The 22171-nt window shown below is 56.5% G+C and overlaps 1 protein-coding gene across 8 annotated transcripts in view; it reads right to left on the reverse strand.

Moving 5' to 3' along the window:
- Nucleotides 1-22171, reverse strand: part of ZNF516 (zinc finger protein 516) — a 126456-nt gene that overhangs the window by 23361 nt on the left and 80924 nt on the right. The gene's annotated exons all lie outside the window — the stretch shown is intronic.

The following is a 22171-nucleotide window of genomic DNA, read 5'->3' on the forward strand; positions in this document are numbered from 1 at the left end:
GTGGGGTGGGGTTTCTTTTTTCATCTGATTACGTGACTCAATAGACTGTAAGCAGAAATAAAGTCTAGTTAGCTGTAACTACACGGTTACTAGTTAACAGAGGACAACTAGTTATATCAAAAAGCAAGAAATAACCACTCACTAATAGCACAAGGCTTCCCATGACTGTCAAAGAACTAACTGAAGGCACATTGAGGGATCCTGTGGGCTTAGGCAAAAAGACCCGGACAGACTGATATGCAGCCTGTGGTCAACACAGAGGCTGGGCCGGGACACCGCTCACTTTGCCCATGGGATCCCGTGGCTGCCTCAGAAATGTCTACGCTACGGGTTGACTTCAGACTGATCCAGAGAGGGTCCCTATGACTCTCTCTCATAAGGTCCAATGTTCAAGTCCACAACCTTGACACCAGAAGCTTCCCTTCAGAGGCATGAGAAGGGAGGGTAAGTGAAGCTATCCATCCCTGCCTTTCCCAGGACGGGTGTCCAAGAGAAGGAGGGCCCCCGGGACGGGGACCCCGAGCTCTGCAGCTAGAGTTCCCACCTGCCATGCTCCTGCAAGAGAGACAAGCGGGGTGTGCGTGGACGCCCTGTCACCGGCAGGCCTGCCTCGTCCCCGGCCAGGCTGCACTGGGGATCACCACCAGCTGGGAGCTGGGCTCCGTGACCTTTGGACCCCAGGTGCTAACGCTTCTGCCGAGTCAGACTAGACCACAACCCAAGGCGACTCAATCCGACTTGAGAAAAATTCCGTTTTACGTTTGCAAGGATGACTTCGGACATACTGAAAGACGCAAGTCAACATTTGGAAGGTCCACCGATGTGTCTGGATGTCTTAAAACTTCCCGAAGTACAGAGGACAAATTCATCACGGACACACCACCAGAGGGATTTTATCTCCCTGGAGCCCCATCACAGTGGAGGTGGGTTATGATGTCAGGTGTTCTAACAAGGGTTAGATACTGCTGGTCTTGGAGAAAGAATTTTTAGAGACTTACACATTCCAGTAGAATCTAGGGATCTATTTGCAAAAATACATTCTTTAAACATTTTCTAAGACTCAGGAATCCCATCGAATGGGCATTAAAAAAAAAAAAGTATTTCAAAGGGATCTTCACGGAAGCAGGAAGGCGCCCCTCACAGGACGCATTTTCACACAGCTCTGAAGGAGAACAGTACCAAATGTTCACTTTCAGTTAGGAGGTGGTGAGCCACTCTTAAGCCATTTTCAAGGATGACATCCACATAAAAAACGTGACTGGCATGTCGTGATGTGCACAACGGGTGAGGGGGTAAGACCGAGCGGGGATAAGCGTTCAGATTCCTGTCGGCTCCAAAATGCTAACCCTGAAGCCAAGTCGGGTATGTTACGTCCTGCTCGGAAGGGCGCCGAGCAGCCCTGGGAATCTCTGGACAAAAGGGCACTTGACCGGAGAGTAAACATACGGAAACCCGGTGGCCTTGGTTCAATTCGCACTGATGCTCAGAATGCCACAATCACTTCCAAATTTTCAAAGAGAGAAATGCCGGGGGCTGGGGCCTCGTCTCTCCTGTGTGAAAGGAACACGGATTTATGAAAACACACGCCGAAGACCATTAGTCAAATTCCTAAGTTGAAACAGGAGGCCGATGCAAACTGACGCTGCACATCTGGCGGGGGTTGCAAAGCACATCTGTCGAAGTCCCCGAACTTGACGCTCCCAGAAGGGACGATAAAACACCACGACCGAACCTCCAGAACCTCCGAGCAAGACACTAAAACACGAGGCGCACGTGACATGACACAGGTCGTCAAAGGTCATCAAAGCCATCGTGGGGGCGGGGGCAGAGCTGTTGTCACAGGAAGCCAGTCACGGAGCAAAGGAACTCCTTCCCGAAAGCCTTCCAACCGCAGGAGGGGGAGGGCAGTTCAGAATGGGGACACTGACCGTCTGAGGTCAAAGGAGGGGGCAGGAGAGCAGCCCAGGAGCCAGGTGATGCTTTGAACCAGGAGACCATGGCCATGACCCCTGGAGCCCTTTTCTTAGGGAGGTTCCTCAGGTACAGGGCTGGGGACCCCCGGGTCACCGTGGAGAAGGCCCAGCCCGCTGCGACCTCTGTATCTACAGCTGCCCCCACCAAGCCAGTGGGGTCACTCAAGGCTGCCAAGCTTCAGGGCATCCAGACCAAAAGCAGGCACAGAGGGGCCGCCCCGGGGCCCCAGGGAAGCGGGACTCAGGTCTCTGCTCCCGGGTCCTTCAGTCCCATTTCCGACTTTACTCACAGGGGTTTCACCTAGAAGTGGACCTCCCACAGGCCACACCCACCGGGCATGAAGGGTGCCTGCACGTCCCCAGCCACCTGCTCCACGAGCCACACCTCCTCGGTGGGCAGCCTGCCCTGAGCACTTGATCAGGCTTAAACGGAGGGCGCTGCGTTCTGAGCTCCGGGCCTGATGTGCCTCCATAAACAGCTGCCTGTAACCTTGACCACCAGGCTAATAGTGTCTGCAGCTGAGAAACAGGCTCCGAGGGGTACCGCTGGTCTCCTGCCTGCGGGGGCTGCAGCTGTGACCTCCCGCCAGGGCACCCTGTCCCGAAGCACGGTCCTCGTGCAGAGTGGCCAGACCCGCACGGCCCCCAGGAAGCGCGCCTCAGTCCCCACCCTGCATCCACATATCCAGTGCCACATGACGCAGTAATTCCTGCCACAGTCACACATGTGCACACGTGAACAGGTGGGTGCATGCAAAAACACGCCCATGCATGGGTGCACAACAGTGAACAGGTGTGTATGTGTGAAAACAGGTGCATGAACGCGTGAGCACATGGGCACACAGAGTGAACAGCTGTGTGCATGGAAAACAGGTGCATGCACACTTGAGCACATGGGCGCAGAATGAACAGGTGTGTGCGTGTGAAAACAGGTGCATGAACGCGTGAGCACATGGGCACACACAGCGAACAGGCGTGTGCGTGTGACAACAGGCGCATGCACACTTGAGCACATGGGCGCACAGAGTGAACAGGTGTGTGCGTGTGAAAACAGGTGCCTGAACGCGTGAGCACATGGGCACACAGAGTGAACAGCTGTGTGTGTGGAAAACAGGTGCATGAACACGTGAGCACATGGGCGCACACAGCGAACAGGCGTGTGCGTGTGAAAACAGGTGCATGAACGCGTGAGCACATGGGCACACACAGCGAACAGGCGTGTGCGTGTGACAACAGGCACATGCACACTTGAGCACATGGGCGCACAGAGTGAACAGGTATGTGCGTGTGAAAACAGGTGCTCACATGGGCACACAGAGTGAACAGCTGTGTGCGTGGAAAACAGGTGCATGAAACCACGAGCACATGGGTGCACAGAGTGAACAGGTGTGTGCGTGTGAAAATGTGCATGCACGTGTGAGCACATGGGCGCAGAATGAACAGGTGTGTGTGCATGTGAAAACAGGTGCCTGAACGCGTGAACACATGGGCACACAGAGTGAACAGCTGTGTGTGTGGAAAACAGGTGCATGAACGCGTGAGCACATGAGCGCACAGAGTGAACAGGCGTGTGCGTGTGAAAACAGGTGCCTGAACGCGTGAGCACATGGGCACACAGAGTGAACAGCTGTGTGTGTGGAAAACAGGTGCATGAATGCGTGAGCACATGGGCGCACAGAGTGAACAGGTGTGTGAGTATGAAAATGTGCATGCACGTGTGAGCACGTGGGCACAGAATGAACAGGTGTGTGTGTGTGTGAAAACAGGCGCATGCACACTTGAGCACATGGGCACAGGGCGAACAGGAGTGTGCGTGTGAAAACAGGTGCATGAACGCGTGAGCACATGGGCGCACACAGCGAACAGGCGTGTGCATGTGACAACAGGCGCGTGCACGCGTGAGCACACACATGTGGACGGACATGCACAGTCATCCTTCCATGGCCTGCTCTCTCCTGGGCCCAAAGATGTGTGTGGGCTACACGCGCCTTAAATTCCTCAGTTTCTTTCTAAATAGGACCCTCCTGGAAATGGCTTCAAAACTGCAGCACTAATTAGGTTTCTGAGTCCATGACTCGCGCCCCACATCTGTAGTTGCTCGGCTCACTGTGCGTGTGCACTCGCACACACGCACGGACGCACACCTCCCTCGGAGACCCCACCAGTCCCGGAAGTTCAGGGGAGGGAGGGACTTCACAGTTTGAAACCCCTGAAGCGACACCGTATACACACACATACGCACACACACGCACACGCGCACCCACGCTTAAATCGAGACACGCAGGAAGGACATCTGGTAAGAAAAATTACTCCCCTTTAACTTTCTCTAATTCTTTTCATCGTGGGAAGACATACAGAACAAAGAAGTCACCACCCCAACCATCTTCCGTGCCCCCCTTCCACCTCTACGACCGATCTGGGTTTCACTGGGCAGCCCTGTTTCCATTTTATACCCATCTTTAAGGCACTTAATTCTTGGTGCCTATTCGGGCCTCTTTCCTTTTGCCCTCAATTAACAAACCCACCCCTGAGAAGCAGGCCGGTGCATCGCTGCTTGGCTGAGGCAGGTGGGGCCCGGGAAACGGCCCCCCATGGAGCCGCGGGCCTGGGTCCTGTCCTCGCCCTGATGCAGGGGATGCTCGAGGGGGCCGCGGGCCGCGGTGCACCTGCGCTCCTGCACAACAGCCTCTCCAACTCACGCTCTGACGGGCTGCCGCTCACACCGCAAGCAAGGTGCTTGCCTGAGCCGGCTGCCCCTCAGCGCTTCGAGGAGGGACGCTCCCGTCTCCCCTTGTGCTCTGCTTCCCGACGGTCGTGGTTTATTTCCGAGAACGACAGCTCTCGTGTATGGAATCTCAAAAACGTAAAGGGCTCTCCTAGCCTCTGCGGATCCCCAGGGAGCGCCTGTAGGTCCTGCCCGGGGCTGGGGCTCGGGCTCGGCAGGAAAGGGCCGCCAGGGGAACCCCGCATCCACAGGAGGCCTGGAGCCACCGACCCAGGTGCAGCCAAGTTCATCATCTCAGACGCGGAGCTCCCCCCCAGCAACAGGGAGCGAGAAGGCAAGGAACACAGCGGCAGATGGATGCAAACACGGCCTTCAGTGCCGGCCTGGTCCCGCTCCAGGCTGAGAAGGAAAGGCGGGGGGGGGGGGTGGGGACTGTCTTCAGAGGTAAAACCTCCAAGCTATTAAAATTATACGGGAAGTCTGAGATCCATCACTGAGAATCTTTAGAAAGAAAAAAGTCGGTGATGCAACCCTAATTCGAAGGAGCCTTGGAAATACCAGTGCCCTTCGCCCCAAGCCCAGAAATGGCTGTGCTGGGATCACCACCAAGAGGTCCTTCGACAACTGCGCTGTGGTCTCCACGTCTTTATCACCACAATCTCCTTTCTAACAGATACATTCGAAAAGCTTGACTGATTCCTATTTTCTGCCGTTAGCCTCTGCAACGGATGCCGTCACCCCCACGGGACATCTGATTTACTCGGCCGAACACCTTTAGCACTCAGCATGCCTTCCGGCACCTTCCAGCTCAGCAGCACATGCTACCGGGGCCGTACCCACACCCTTCCTGCCCCAGCACGAAGGAGGAAAAGGCACCGCTGGATTCCCACCCGGCTCCCCTGCCAGGCTGCCTGCCGGGACCTGCGGGCCGCGAGAACCGGGCCCACTGTGCAGCCGTGCTCCCCGCAGGGAGGTGGTGCCCGCTGGGCGGCTCAGCTCCAGGGACAAGCGTCCACAGGGCAGGGAACGGCGTCTCCGTGCGACACGCTCGGCTCGACCACATCTGTAGACGAGCACGTTTCTGTCGAGGTCCTCAGCCCCCACGACAGAATGCAGCAGCGTGTTGGTGCCACACGCCCGGCACACCTGCCTCCGGATCCCTGAACGCCCCACCCCTGCGCGTCTGCGGGGCTCCAGTCACACAGAATAGCAGTGGAGGCGGTTTGCGGAAATGCCGGCATGATCAAAACACATCTTGCAACTGACCCGCCAAGAAAGATGAAAGTCTGCGTGCCTTGGTGTTTTCGTGTATAAAATTTACCCCAAGTTCGGTAAAAAAAAAAAAAAAAACAAAAAACAAAAAACAAAAAACACCCAGCACCATAAAAGCCCGTGGAGTATATGGCATGATTCCGTCTGTGGAAAGGCTTACTATGCCGATTTTTCAAGGGACAGGGCGACGCCTGGGCCTGGCCTCTCCTGACAGTCTAGGGACAAGACGACACAAGGCCGGGCTGAGAACCCTGAGCAGGACCGTGAGCTGACCGGACGCCCCGGCCCGGGACCAACAAGGACAAAGGGCCTGATGGCGGCTGTGCTGCCACTGTTACTTTTATCAGCGGCCTCAATGAAGAAATGGGACGGAACGTGTTTATGATATCTAAGTCTGCCACTCAGCTAGGAAAGAGCCAAAATCTTCAACAAAAGAACAAAGATGCAAAAGTTTTCAACAAGATGGAAAAGCTGAAAACTAACAACATACAATCCCACGAGGAAGAACAGAAAGCACAGAAGTGAAAGGTCCGGCTTAAGAGCTGTGCTGTGAAAAAGACGCCAGGGTCCTAGGGGACCACAAGCTCAGTGTGTCAGATCAAGGACAGCATCCTCAGGCCCAGCCTGGGAAGCAAGGACACAGAGGAGCACACATCTAGAAGAGCCCAGCCCCAGCTCGGAGCCAATGCTAAGAGGAACCAGATGAAGGGGAGCGTGTCCGAAACAGGCCTACAGGGGGAGGTTTCTGGAAACCAAGCAATGTGAGGAAGGACTGCAGGCTCTTGGACTGTTCTACCTAGAATCGAGGGCTGAGGCTGTACCGCCACAAACTCTGACATTCACTCAGTATGGAATGAGCGAGGCAACGATTTGTTCATCAAGGGCAGCGTTCTGTCTGCACGCTAGAATCATCTGGAACAACATGAACCATCACTGGTAAGAAATTCCCAAGGCCAGTGCTCAGACCTAGAGCCAGCTTTTCAGGGGCGCAGCCCACACCATCAGCTTTTTCTACAAAGGCCTCTAGGTGATTCAAACGTGGCCCCGACTGAGGACAAACACCCGGGGGTCACCCAGGACCCGGCCGCAGGGGAGGCCGGCGGGGAGAAAGCTGCGTGGGAGGAGCAGCCACGGCTCCCGGGGTGATGCGAGCGGAGCCCCAAGTCAGCTCCCGGGAACCGCGTGGCCGCCCAGCCCACCTGGCCTCCACCTCTGAGGCTCAAAGAAGGGACCCAGTGACAGGTGACGGAAACGAGCCGCTGCGTCCCGTGCTTCCTCAGTGCCCTCATTTCCACGCAATTCCCCTTTCTGCACAGGTACGCCTACGACGTAATGCTTTGTCGCTGTGTAATTTATAACTAAAAATCGCACGTTACCGGGGCACCTGGGTGGGCTCGGTTGGGTGGGCGCCCGACCCTTGACTTGAGCTCAGGTCGTGATCTCACAGTGTGGGTTCGAGCCCTCTGTCGGGCTCTGTGCTGACAGCGCGGAGCCTGCTTGGGCTTCTCTCTCCCTCTGCCCCTCCCCCGCTCATTCTCTCTCCCACTCTCCCTCTCTCTCTGTCTCTCTCTCTCCCTCTCTCTCTCTCTCTCTCTAGCACATTATTCTATCACCCAGGGGCTACCGTGCATCACTCAGTAGCGGCGGGGTGCTCAGGGCGGACGGGGTTTCTTGGCTGGGGGCTCCGCGTTCTTACGGGAGCCGTGTCTCTGGTCCCCAGTCCTCATGCAGAGCTCACTCGTGATGCAGGCCACCTCAGGTCGCTGTGTTCCCCACGTGACTCTGCCCGTTTGCCCTGCTTTTTGTTAAGTTTATTTATTTATTTTGAGAGAGAGAGAGAGAGAGAGCATGCACGCACGTGCACTGGAGTGGACGAGGGGCAGGAGGCGAGGGAGCGAGGGAGCGAGAATCCCAATCTCTCAGCACAGAGCCTGACACGGGGCTCGAACTCATGAACCATGAGATCATGCGCTGAAGTCCAGAGCTGGACGCTTAGCCGACCGAGCCACCCGGCACCCCCGACCCCATCCTACGTCCATTACTTTCCTATCTTCCCACTCTTTGGGTTCAAACAAACAACACAACAGAAGCTCCTCACGCAGCACAAGACCAGGAGCACAGTTTCTGACGGCAGGCGCCCCCTGGACCCCCTCAGCACACCGTTCAGAGTGAGGCAGCAGCCTGCCGTGCGCTGAGCGCCATCGGACCGCCTCTTACGGACTGACTCGCCCCCGTTATCAATGGACTTGTAGTCCCCCCAGTGAGCCAGGCTGTGTGAACAGAGGACTCATTCGGGCACCGACGTGAGCACGTCTTACAGGACCGCAGCATCTGGAAACATCTGCGACGGGGGCATAGGAGCGGGAGGGCGGCTGGTCCGTCCACACGCGCTGTCGCTGCCCCACGTCTGCAGCCTTCCCCACAGGGCCACGTCGCCGGTGTCCAGGGCCCGCACCCCGCTGCCCACCAGCCAGGCTACCCTTGCGAACGGCACGGGGGTCCGCAGAGCAGCTGGCACGACCGGGAGACCGTGCGTGATCCCGGGCCAGCACCACCCAGCCTGGTCACAGGGCGGCGGCCCTCGGGGCATGGCCCCGAGCTTCTGAGAGCCTGGCCTGCCGGAGGGACGACTCACGTGTCTGTCGTCACCTGCACGGCCCCAGCCCACGGGCCGGGCCACCCACCCGGGTGCGTGGGTGCGGTGCTGTGGCCAGAGGGCCCGTGCTGAGCCCTCTGCGCTGGTGACCTGCCTGGCCGGCGTGTCTCGGGAGGCCAGTGCTGCTGCAGACGGGGAAGCCGAGGCAGGGAGCAGCCAGGGGCCGGCAGGCGTGGAGCCCGGACCCCAGCCCGTGCTGTGGTGCCCTGACGGTCCCTCTGTGCCCACAGCTCAGAGGCCTGACTCCCGGGCTGCGGGCACGGATGGCAAAGCTGGCAGGTGGGCCGGGCCTTCGGCCCACACGATGGAACCATGTGGTCAGAGACCTCGTGGCAGAGAGGAAGCAGGGGCTGGGCTTCGCACGTGAGGACCGCGGCAAGTGTGGCCCCCGGGGCGCGGACAGCGCCAAGTGCGGAGGGCTGTTCTCCGAGGGTCGTGGCAAGCAGCCCTCCTCCACCCCCCGACTGCGGGGTTCCGGGCCGAGGGCCTGTCGGCTAACAAGCATACCAGGCGCTCTGGAACATTCCTCAGGGGCCAGGATTCCAGGGGCCCAGGTAAGGGCAGCGGCGGCCACACGTCGGCCACGCCAGTGTCGCCCGGCGACCCTTTCCCACCACAGGCTCCCGGGCGGCTTCCAGACCCCCAGGCCCCAAGTTGAGAGGAAGGAAGATGGAGGGGACTCCCGCAGGTGGCCGGGCGGCCAGATAAAGGCAGACAGGAAGGCAACAGCACGTCCGCTCTGGCCTGGGCCCTGGGGCACGGAGCCCGAGGGCCCGGGGCGCAGGACGTCACCAGGGACAAGCACACAGACGGGGCCCCAGGGCGCAGCGTGGCCGGACGCAGAGGAAGGCCAGGGACGCTGAAGACGCAGGGCGGTGGCCCTTCCCCCAGTCACCTCCCAGCTCTCTGCCTTCAGCAGTGAATGAGCGGCTGAGCCGCCACCAAAACCAGTCCCATCCCAACGCGGAGTCGGCGGAGGCCTCGGAGAGGACCCGTGTGCTGCACAGAAGGCCTGCGGCCAGGCTCGGGTTGGCCCTTTGTTCCTTGACCCCACGAGACCGAGGGGTCGCGCAGAGGAGCAGAGGGCAAGGAGCACCAGGCTCCGGGGCAACACGGCTCCAGGCACAAGGGCTCTCCAACCAGGAACCGGCACAGGGAGACCCCGCGGGTCCCCGAGAGGAGGGCGGGTGGGGCCAAGCGAGCAGGGGGAGTGCCGGGCCACACCCGGCCTCGGTCCAGCCGCCACGCTTTGCCCCAGGCAGAACCACGACCTGGGGGGAGGGACCCCGTATTCCAGGACCATATGTTCCAAGCTCCCGCCCCCCCTTCCCTTTCAATTCCTCTGCTCTAACTGCACGTGCAAACCCGCTCACGTAACGGCAGGAATGCTTTGCAAGTTATGGAACAAGGTCACTGAGATGGTCTGCAAAATGCCGTGTCAGGGACACACGTGCGACCACGAGGAAGGGGCTCAGCCTAACCCAGCACGAGCACTGACCAGCAGGGCGGGCCTCCGTGCGCCAAGCACACCACCCCTCAGGGCTCTGTGCTCGCCGTTTGCTCCGAAACACGGCGCCCAGGGAGTCACCAGGCTCCGCTCCCTCGCCAGGAGCACCTCCCAGACCACCCTGCGTGAAACATCAGCCCCCCCACACCCCATTCCCACTACCCTGCTGTGCCGCCCCGGCATTTCTCCTCCCTGCTGTCATACGTGTGTGTGCGTGTGTGCGCGTGTGTGCGCGCGTGTGCGTTTCCTCTTTGCCTCTCCCGGAAAGGACCTGAGCTGCCAAATGAGAAACCGCGTTTTAGTCCAATGCTGTTATTGCCAGCGTCTACCACATCTGCATGAGGTGGATGTCCCATGAATGCAGAACGGATGAATGAACGAACGAACGAATGAACGAACGAACGAATGAAACAGGTCACTGAGGAGTGCCTCAGGGGCTCAGCCAGTTGAGCATCCAACTCGATCTCAGCCCAGGTCTTGATCTCAGCGTCGTGAGTTCAAAGCCCGCGCGGGGCTCCAGGCTGGGTGTGGGGCCTACGTAAAAAAACAAAATGAATCCCTTCATGTCCAAGACTCATACGTACAAAGACAGCACACAGGAAAGCACCTGCGAAGCAGGCAGTGGAGTATGAATTAGTTAATTCAGCACGTACTTCTCAAGGGCCCACAGAGATGAGAAGTAACGCACGTGTGGGCAGTCACAGGACCTCAAAGTCCCAGCAACATACAGCAAAACTACTAACCCAGGGGGGCGCCTGGGTGGCTCAGTCGGCTGGGCGTCCGACTTCAGCTCAGGTCATGATCTCGCGGTCCGTGAGTTCAAGCTCCGCGTCGGGCTCTGTGCTGACCGCTCGGAGCCCGGAGCCTGCTTTGGATTCTGTGTCTCCCTCTCTGTCTCTGCCCCTCCCACCCCCCTCTTTCTCTTGCTCTCAAAAATAAACATTAAAAAAAAAAAAAACAAAAAACCTACCAACCTAGTTACCAACCTGGCGTGTGTCGGGTGGGAATCCTAGAAATACAGCAGCGGTAGTAAAGCCCGTGTACGGGGCAGGCTTGGGGGTCTTTATGGCACCAAGACCCCTGCACCGCTCAGACCTGGGGCGCTCTTAAGATGACCCACCCTCTGCAATTTCTCGGTCCACGATTGAAATCAGACACCTGCTCAGACTTTATGAAGAAAAGGTCCAGCTGGGACAATATCCTTTGTCTAGCTCTCGCTAAAAAAATAAAGACTTCCTATTAGTAAGGCTGCCTTTCCACTGCCAAGTTCCCACAGGCCTAAGAACGGAACTTGGATTTTTATCGCGGCCACAACCTAATAACTGAGGCCACCCGTTCACCATCCCCTGTGCCAGCATCATCAGTCAGGCCACAAAGAGGCGTTGCCGATCACCCAGCTGTCCGTTCTCCAGCTGCTAGGGCAAACCATCGACCAAGTACTCCACCTCTGTGATCCGCACGGACCGCACCTTCTGAAAAATAAACTAGATATGGGGCGCCTGGGGCACTCACTCAGTTAAGCGTCCGACTCTTGACCTCAGCTCAGGTCACGATCTCACGGTTCGTGAGTTCGAGCCCGGCGTCGGGTTCTGTGCTGAGTGCAGAGCCTGCTTGGGGTTCCCTCTCCCCCCGCCTCTCTGCCACTCTCCTCCCTGCTCGTGCTTCCTAAGTAAATAAACTGAAAACAAATTAAAAAAAAAAACAGTATTTTTGAAACCAATGTGAGCTGAATATGAAACAGAAAAATGAAATTATTTTTTTATTTCCCAGGGAAGACAGGGGCACTGTGCAGATACACAGGCCCCACACGGTGATCTGAGGAGAAAAGATCTATCTCAGCAGGGTGTGGATGGGCTGCCTCCTCCCAGCGTGGCCCTGAGCACCTGCTGGGGGAGACTCAGCTGCCACGGGGCGGGGGCTCGGCGTGGCTTCTCCTAGACGGGAACTGTATCTAGGTTGGGTGCGCTCAGGGTGAAGTACTGGGCCTCACGTGAGCGGCAGATTTCCAGAACCGTTCACACCGAACCCAAATCATCTCAAATCGCGCAATTCTAGAAGCGTCACCTTCTCTCCAAAATAGGGTGTGCGGGCATCCTCAAACGGACAGCGCAATAAAGCACATCAGCAGTGACTGAGGTGGCCCGGCCGGCTGCCGCCAATGGCGAGGACGGCCTGGCGCACCTGCCAGGGTCCCGGTGCCGCAGAGACGCTGGCACGCTGCCTTCCTGCCACCGCCCCGCGACGGCGCCTCCCGGGGGGTGTGCCAGGCCGCGCAGGAAGCAGGAAGCGGCCGCTTCTCCAGGGGCCTCCTCCCACCTGCGGGGAGCCGTGTACAACTGCAGGACGGAAAGCCATCAGCGGCCCCACGCTCTTAATCTAAGATCCAGGCATCATATTTGCAGGGATGACCCCAAAGGCAGCTGTGCTCTGGCCGAGAGCAAACCGCGTATTCAGATAGCCGGCTCTCCCATCGCGGCAGCTGTGGTCACAGGCGGCCTTCGCGCCTCTTCCTACTTGCTGCTCTTTGCTGAAAAAAAACATCTATGAACTAATTCCACAGAGGCGTATGCGGGATGTGTAGGTACTTGGGACAGAAAATGGCCTCGACCCTCACCTATACTAGAGACGTGAGCCTTAGAGGGCACAGACGATAACCCCCCTCCAGAGATAAAATACCCCAAGCAATGCAAGGCTGAAGAAATCTAGAAATTGAGAATCACTGGGTGAAAAGAAGTCTAACATTCAGCAGTTAATTTTATTATTTGTGAGTTGCTAGTAACTTTTATAGTAAGTGTTATGAGTTACAAAACCCTCGATGTGACAGGAAAAACATTACAGTTTTTAAATAATGTTTCTCGGCAATTGTTTCAGAATCTTCTTACCTGTCCTTTTTTAAAAAAATTTTAATGTCTACTTATTTTAGAGAGAGAGAGAGAGAGAGAGAGAGAGAGAGAACACATGAGCGAAGGAAGGCAGAAAGAGAGGGAGACACAGAATCCAAATCAGGCTCCAGGCTTTGAGCCATCAGCACAGAGCCTGATGCGGGGCTCGAACCCACAAACCGTGAGATCATGACCTGAGCCAAAGTCAGACGCTCAAACGACTGAGCCCCCCAGGCGCCCCCCTTCTTACCAGTCTTAAAAAGAGATCACTGGTAACCAGAAACAGTGAGACCACAATAAAGGTAAGCTGTTTGGGGAGCAACGGGCATCGAGATTTGCCTGAAGCCTGGCAGTTACCCAGACAACAGACACACAATTAACAAAGAGAAAACTATACACGTGTCTGTCAAAACACAGAGTCCCTGGAAAGATATTTCGGCTAGAGAAAAACCCAGGAACGGGGCCACTGATTCTCAATGAAATGTGATGAAGTCCTAGCACTCGGCCGGAAGTGAGAGGCAGGAGCACTGTCGTCGTGTTTTGGATATGACGTAGAAAATGCTTAAGAAAAGTGCCAGCTGTCATCTCCACGGGGTGGGGCTTTTCAGCTAAAAAATACGGCACAGGCTTTCTGTGCAAGTGAAGCAAAGGAAATACAGAAACACACTGCCCCAGGCTGGCTTAACCTGGAAGTTCTCCTTCTGGAAAAAGGAAGGAAAATAACCAGGAGCCAAAGACAGAAGGACGCAGGAGAACAGGTCAACAGCGGACCTGCTTCAGGAGCTGCGTGATCAAGAAGGGGCTGCAGCAAGCAAGGACGCAGTGATCCCCTCCAAGAGCAGGAACACCACCAGCATGGAAGAGAATGCCCTGGGGCGGGTGTCACTTCACTCTTCCTAAGATGACCGTCTTTGGTGTCCATAGAGAATAATCAAAATGGCTTCTAACGGTCCAGTATCTATGGAGGACAGTTCAGTTCTATGGTCAGAAAAGCTTCTTTTGAGGAAGTGTTTTAAGTCTCTCTCATTTACGTCAGTACACATGCAGCGTGAACTACAAAAAGAAGCAAGGCTAAATGATAAGCAAAATGCTGGCACTAAAATAATGGGCCACAGCTAAGTAATCGTATTTTTACATTTTTATAAACGAACATATATTTTATTCCCTAAGTTGCTCTGGCTACTTCTCCTGTGTGACTGAGGACAGTGTACAAGTTTTCATTTTAAGCAACTGATCTATTAACGTAAACTTGCAGTGAATTGGAAAAGTTTAGCTTATTTACGTTAATAGAAAAATAGGTAAGTACGTTAGCATTTTGGAAGCCGTTATTTTCATTGCTGAAGAAAAACCGTTACAAGTTAAACACAGGATTTCTGACTAAGTTAGCCAGTTTCCACAAGAAAATCCAAAGCTCAAAATCTGGGAACTAACTTTTTCAAACACTTGCCTATTAAGCATTAAGCAAAACCAGGTTTTAAAGGTTCATCAGGTATCTCAAGTCTCCACGGAGCCCTCAACTGCTGAACGGCAGGTATGCTCTACCATAAACACAACCACATTCTAGAAATCTCGAACTTGCCAACTGCGTCCTGACTCAAGTATAAAACATGTCACTCGGCAGTTGCTGTGCTTAAAAACATCCTCTCCTTGCTGAAGTGAACAGAATTCAAGACTATTTTCATAGCTGCTATCTACTGTATACGCCCCACCTCCCCCCCAAATCTAACAGCAAACTATAACTCGTCCATTTGAAAAAAAAACGCAAATGCAAAAAAAAAAAAAAGAAAGAAATTAAACAAACTTTACAAACCGTGCTCTGAAAAGCAGCAAACATTTCCAACTTGAAAGGAAATCACAACCTCGAAGAACGAAGAACGGCCCAAGTAATCGTTGGAAAGAAGGTAATTCTAACCACTTTTGGATTTTGAAATATGACCACAGAAACACAGACGAAGGACCAGAGCAGGACAGGTCAGCACTGGATGCTCCTTTGCCATCACCCTCCAGCCGGCTGCCTTCCTCACCGGGCAGGAGTCTAGAACGGCTGTCGAACATTACGAAGAAAGCACATGACTTAAACCACCTGCTTCTTCTCTCACAACAAGCGTTTTTAAGAGATCGAGAATGAGTAAGATTTGAGAAGTGACGCTGTAAACCTCCAGCCCAAGCGAACGGGACGCACGGGCCGGCAGTGATGGGGTTTCCAACCTTTTCTGCTGCTCAATTACCCGGAAAAACAAAACCCAAATTCCGTGTATCTGCAAAGAAATTATAATGATCCTTTTTTAAAAAAAAGAAAATAGGATTATTTATTAGTCTCCGGGTTTAAAATGAGGCACGTGTCTGACCTGCAGAACCAAGGCCATTTCGTAACAGGGTCTGTGCTCGCGCTGCTGGGAAGAGGGCTTTCCGCGCGGACGGCCGCTTTAGGCGCCGGGCGCGGGGCGTCATGTGTGCAAGCCACCACTAGATGGCACCTGCTCACAACCTATAACCCTATCGAGGCCGCCCAGCTACCTGTGTGGTCCCTGGAGCTCAGAACCCGGACTGACCCAGGCGGCTCCTGACAAACGACACGATTTATCAGCAACGGAAGCACACCAAGAATGTGCTTTAAATAATCAATAGAATCGCGCACACTTCTGAAACGGCTTCTTCAGCATTTAGATGTATTTCTGTTTGGTGTTTGTTCATCAATATTTCCAGAGGGTTAAACTGCGCAGCGCTTGAAACTAATGACCCGCTGGGGTGCGCCTGGGTGGCTCAGTTGGTTAAGCGTCCGACTTCGGCTCGGGTCATGATCTCGCGGTCTGGGCGTTCGAGCCCCGTGTCGGGCTCTGTGCTGACAGCTCGGAGCCTGGACCCTGCTTCCGATTCTGTGTCTCCTCTCTCTGCCCCTCCCCCGCCAGTGCTCTGTCTCTATCAAAAATAAATAAATGTAAAAAAAAATTTTTAAACTAATGACCCACTTGAATTATTTGGCAAAAATGAAGTTAGAAGGAACAATATACGTGGATGCATTAGACTCTGGGGGCTGTTTTTACAGCCGGCACCACATCCCTTCAAATGTCCAACTTGCGCAAACTTGATTTAATGTTCTAGCAATTGATTCAGGATACTTTGGTAATTTAGTAATGGACTTGAACGTTTGTATCGGCAGGTATGTTTACCGTGGCTTCAGACCAGTTCCTTTCAGAGTGAAAATACAGGAGTGATGTAGGGTGTGAGCATCAGGTCCAGTCTAAGAAGGTGGGGCTACGGTCCTTGTCTCTAGACTTACGTCCAGAGGTCCAAGTTCTAGTCGCACGGCCGCCGACGTCTAACACGGAAAACCCCCTTGCGTGGTGGAACCCAGCGCGGGAGCCGGCCTGCATCCCACAAGTGACACCTGCACATCTGTTATGAGTCCCACTCTGTGCTCTGCCCCGGGTACAAGTTAGCAGCAGCCCTCAGCCTCCCAGGTGGAAACACCACGAATAGTAATTTCAGACTGTGCATGGGAAGGAGGTGATAAACTGAAAACCATTTCTACAGTCGGTGCCTCCCTGTAGTTGGGTCTCCCGGATGGGGCCAGCCCACACTTGCCCAGCTGACGGACCACAGGACACCCCAGGAGAATCATCAAGACTGCACCCCCCCCCCCCACCGGCCACGTGTGCGACTGGGGCAAGGCCACCACATTTCTGACCCTTCCCTATCCACGCTCACTTGACAACAGCAGGAGGGCCCGGCCAAGGCCGCGTGGGCGGCCACGTGGAAGGCAGGGCCCAGGGGACTGGCCACGGCGAGGGCGGGCACCCCAACAGGCACCTGCACAAAGGCAGGAACACTTCAAAGGGGAGCACGGTCCACTGCACACGGGGCGAGGCGCGATCTTCTAGGTCCTTCCACAGACAGGACACTGCATAGGTCAGCTTTGGGTCACGTCACGCGTCGCTTCCGAGGAGATGGACCGCGGAGCTCCGGGGACAGCTCTTTCCGAGCACTTGCCAGGCTCCGCCATCGACGTGCCCACGAAGCGAAAACGTTCTGTCAGGAAGCTAAACATCTAAAATAAACAGCAAGCATTTCTTCTGTCGTGGTTCTTTCTAGCTGATTCACGACACGGGTGGCCCTGGCCTAGCGCGAAGTGCGCACCAGAGAGCCGGGCACAGGGAGGAGGCCGCGGAGAAGGCCGAGCAGGCCGGCGAGAGCAGGCCGGTGTGGACGGCCGTCTCCTCCACGCAGGACGCCGAGCTGGGGGTCGGACAGCCTTTTATAGTTACAAGTGTGTAAGCGAGTATAAAACACACAGACTCCCTGCGTCGCGTGAAGTGTTGCAAGCGTCACGTGTTAGATCTCAACCATTCTGCTCCAGTGGATGTACCCAGTGGAAAGAACCGTTTTACATTTGACTTGATAACTGAAGCAACTCTACCCAAATCACATCACTAAATTTTTTTCTGGAATCTCAGGCAGGCTGCCTACACCGCTCAGGCAGGAGCGGAAACCATGGGGCCGCACTCAGAATGTTCTTGGTTAAAACACAAAGGGAAAGAAGCCCACGTCGTTCCTCCGTCACTACCTTCTTCATCCCTTACTTTTCATCTGTCCCCCTCTTTTGACAAACAGGGAACCACGTTCCCCATTTTGAGGGACGGCTCGCTTCAAACCCCCCCCCCCGCACCCCGTCTGTACAGAGTCCAGACGGAAAGAATCACAAACTCCGGTGGACGATGCCTCTCAGCAGAACTCGGAAAAGCCCCGATTACTTCCTATTTTCTCAGTCATTCCAGCCCCATGGCTGTTTTGAGAAGCAGTTGCACAACAGGATTTCTGAGACTGTTTCCTAGGAGCTGATGACTAAGTAAGTGGGAGCCCCGAATCTATGAATTAAAACTTTCTTAAAGCGAAGGAAAGCGTCTCCGTCAAATTCTGTTGGCTGAGCTCCAAGGGAAGGACCCCGTGGCCCTGTCGCCCCCGGCCCCGCCTGGCGTCCCTTTCGCTGAGTGGGTCCTGCACAGCAGGATCCCAACGGGGCCAGCCAGTAACTTGGCCACCGCGGTAGCCAGCTTTCCGGGGCAAAGGTGTGGGGTAAGTGGGCCAAGAAACAGGGCTTTTCCTCCAGCCAGCCACACCCCTTACTGCGTCTCTCCCCTATTTAGGAACATGGTCAGCTCTGCGGAGACATCCAGAAAACCAGCACCATTTTTAAGTTTATTTATTTACTTTTTTGAGAGTGACAGAGAGTGCAAGCAGGGGAGGGGCAGAGAGAGGGCGAGAAGGAGAGAGAATCCCAAGCAGGCTCCACACTGTCAGCGCAGAGCCCGACGCGGGGCTCGAACCCTTGAACCGTGAGATCGTGACCTGAGCCGACACCAAGAGTCGGGACACTTAACTGACTGAGCCACCCACGAGTCCCCTGGAAAAGCAGTATTGCTCAGCACTGACTCTGTGCAGGCAATTTCCAGACTTTGATGATGGCATACATGTGTGCACAGGTATGCACGTGTGTGTGTGTGTGTGTGTGTGCGTGTGCGTGCGCACGGGCTTGCGTGGGAGGTGACAGGACGGGGACAGCTTCTCCCGGGACTTACTCTGAGGGCACAGGTCCAGCCTCCGCCTCGTGCCTGACTTGCTAGAGACGTCATCGAAGTCAATACTAATTAATTTGTTTTCTCTTTAAACAGAAACCTCACGAGCTGCTCGGTTCCCCTTGCCGATTCGGAAGTGAGCAAACTGCACGCCGCTGTCCAAGCACAGCTCACCTCTATGCAGCGGTGGGTGCTGATCACATCACCAGGAACCAAAGTGAGCCGGTGGCCAGAAAGCACGCTGTGCTGAGTCGGCCATGACCTCTCTGAGCCTCGCACCAGGAGCCCGGAAGGTTCGGCCCCCTCCCCGGGCTTTACCTGTTCTGCAAAGTCTACGGCCGGCTCTCCGATGTTTCTCCTCTGCACCCAAATGAGGGGAGGGCCCCCACGTCCTCAGAAGCCCCTGCAGGGGCTGCCAACACGCAGAACCAGAGCCTCCCCGGGAGCACAGTGAGCTGCACCCAGACGGTGAGCGAGGCTGCTAACTGCAAAATGGGAACGGACGTGTGCGTCTGACTCCTGTGCCCTGAAGTCACCTGCAAACGGCAGCCACTTCGCAACGTCTACCTCTCACCCCACTTCCTCCCCCGGACCTAAAACACACGTTTCTCTGGCTACTCCACTTCTATCGCCCTTAGTTTATAGCCTCCTCTTGTTTCAAAATGCTGCCAGCTTACGGTTCTACGCGGGGCTGAAAGAGACCTAGGGATGGTGACGGCAGAGTTGGAGCCAGAGGGTCAGCAGCCATAAGCCACATTTAAAAATAGCCTGTGTTCGTGTCGGTTAATTATCCACAGGGCTGCTGAGTCACCCTGCTGCTCCCCTGGGACTCGGCCGGCCAGAGCTGCGCCCTGTGTGACAGCACCGAGGGCACGGCCTCAGGGCTGGGGTCTGCGTCCGTGCGTCCACCCAGACGTGTGTGCGTACAGGCACCAGCTGCTCACACCGCACACGCGTGCTGCCGTGCGCCCGTCACACCTGTGACGTCACACACACACACACACACACACACACGAACTTCCCGCAACAGAACCACAGTATGTCTGGCCCCGGTCTGACCAGGTAATCACACACATGCCCCCAAGTCCTGAGAACTCGCTCGCTTTCCCACAGCCGGACACTTACAAAGTCCAAGATCCAAAACCAGCACACCAGTCGTTAAAAGGAGAAGATGCGTGGCGCCTGGGCGGCTCAGTCGGCTGAGCGTCCGAAGTCGGCTCAGGTCACGATCTCAGGGTTTGCGAGTTCGAGCCCTGCGTCGGGCTCTGGGCCGACAGCTCGGAGCCTGGAAGCCTGCTTCCGATTCTGTGTCTCCGTCTCTCTCTCTGCCCCTCCCCACTCGTGTTCTATCTCTCAAAAATAAACGTCAAAAAAAAATTTTTTTAAGGAGAAAATGTGTGGTGAGGCGATTTTTAAAAGACACGAATCTGCGCCCGTAAGAAGGCAGAAGGACTGATCCCAGGTGCCACCGGGAGCTGAGAGTCAGAAGCGCGAAGTGCCACCCTCCTGCCCGTTTGTGGACTCCGGCCCGCGTCATGGTGCACGGAACACACGCACACCAAAACCAGGACACGTCAATGCAAAACACAAACTGCTCATTGTTTGCAGGGCCTGGGTACAAATTACAGCCGTCACGTGCAACCGTCCTGAGGCCTTCAGAACCGCACTGCCAACTGCCCAGAACCCGGACGGGTCGCGGGCGGTTCTCCGCACCCTCACTCCTCGCCCGCTGGCCTCTGCTCGGCGCGTGCCGACTTGTCACCGGCGTGCCAGTTCCCACGCGGGAGCCTCTGAAAGCGCATAGGGTTCGCCAGCCCTGGGACGGAAACCGTGACGTCTCTGCTCTGCTGGCCACCAGGTCGCAGGCGCGAGGACCTCAGCCTTCCACTCCTGCCCAGGGGCTTCGGCAGGGCACCGGCCGGGTGGGTACCGGTTTCTGGTAATGAAGGTGACCGAACAGCAGCTCACGGCGGGTGCAGGAAGCGAAGCACGGACCCAGGGAGGCACGCATAGGGACCTACGGAATCACCGCAGAGCCAGGAGGGCAACGAGGGCAGTTTGTGCGGGGCCCCAGGTCCACCGTCCCGACTCACTGCACTGCAACCCCCACCCACCCCACGCGGTGCGTGTGCGTGCGCGTGTGGGGATGTGCATGGGGGCGTCCAGCAGACCGTCATCCCCCAAGCCGTGGGAGACACCGCGTCCGCCCTCGCGGTCCCCCAGCAGCAAACGCCGTGCCCCGGTGCCCGTGGCACACGCCTGGCCTCCCGCCTCTCGCAAAGATTCCAAACCCGTGGCTCAGGCGTGCCGTGCGGGAGGCAGGGCCAACAGGGAGTAACTGTCTCCGAAAGCACCTGAGGGCACGCTTCCCTGGGCCAATGGCAATGACACAACCCATCGGGTAACAGGGGACACGGTCCCGAAGGAACAGGGTCGAAGACACCCCACGGCACACATGCTCTCGACGCGTCCCAACGGGGCTGCGGGTTTAAATGCGACGAGCGGAGACCAAAGGACCAACTTTACCATCGAGGAGTGTGCACTTCACCCAATCCGTGTGAAAACCTAAGGACTGGAGTGGAAATTAAAACTCAAGGAGTCTACAAAATGACAAAATAACACACATCCCAAGTCGCCCAAGAGCAGCGTAACGTGGGGACTGATGAAGGTCAGAAGGCAGGAATGGGGATGAGTGTGCATCCGAACGCCGGCTGCTGGGACAGGGCGGGTCTCCCTGTGAGGGCTGCCCCTCCACCGCCCCCAGGCAGGACTTGAAAGTGACCGGGCTCTCCCGGAGCCAGAACAGAAGACAAGAGCAAAGACCTGGGGTCAGGCCCGCGTGGACTGCCACTCGGCCTCCCCTGTCCCACGGAAAACAGGAAAGCGACGTGCTTCCATGGGCTACGTCAGGGTCTAAGGGGGGGGCGGCCAGTGGAGGGACACCTGGCACATGTCAGCCGCTCACACCGTTGCCGTTCCAGGGGCAAACCGTTGAAAGGCCAGAGTCGGCCAGACCGCCCCGGTGTACGTGAGCTCTCCCTCTGCAGCACCCCACTTACCCTGTCCGTCCCCAACGGTTACACACGCACACGTTCATCACGGCGGGGGGGGGGGGGGTCCCGACGGCCCTCTGGCCCCCAGGGGACGCCTGCAAAGGCTGGGGACACTCTAGGTTCTCTCTGGGGTTGGGGGCCGCTGGCATCCTCGAGCGGAGGCCAAGGACGCTGTGAAACACCCCGCAGAGCCCACGACAGCCCCCGCCACAAAGCCACCAGCCCGAAAGTCAACAGCTGAGAAGCCCCAGGCCACGGCCCAGAGTTCCTGGACTCCACCTGGGGTGGCCACGGGCCCGTCTGCAGGACAGAAAGCCCAGCAGAGCCTCAAGCACCGCAAGGCCAACTGGTCTGGGGGGGGGGGGGGGGGGGACAGCGGGACCCTGAGAAAACAGCCGGAGGGGCAGACAACGGCAGACGGAGAGGGCAGGGGCCCGTGGCAGTGCGCAGACCAGGAGGCGAGGTGTGCAGACCGAGGCAGCGGCATCCGGACGAGAGCGGTGGGGGGTCCGCAGACGAGGCCGGGGCAG

Source organism: Panthera leo, chromosome D3 (genome assembly GCF_018350215.1).
Source record: "Panthera leo isolate Ple1 chromosome D3, P.leo_Ple1_pat1.1, whole genome shotgun sequence".
Lineage (NCBI taxonomy): Eukaryota > Metazoa > Chordata > Mammalia > Carnivora > Felidae > Panthera > Panthera leo.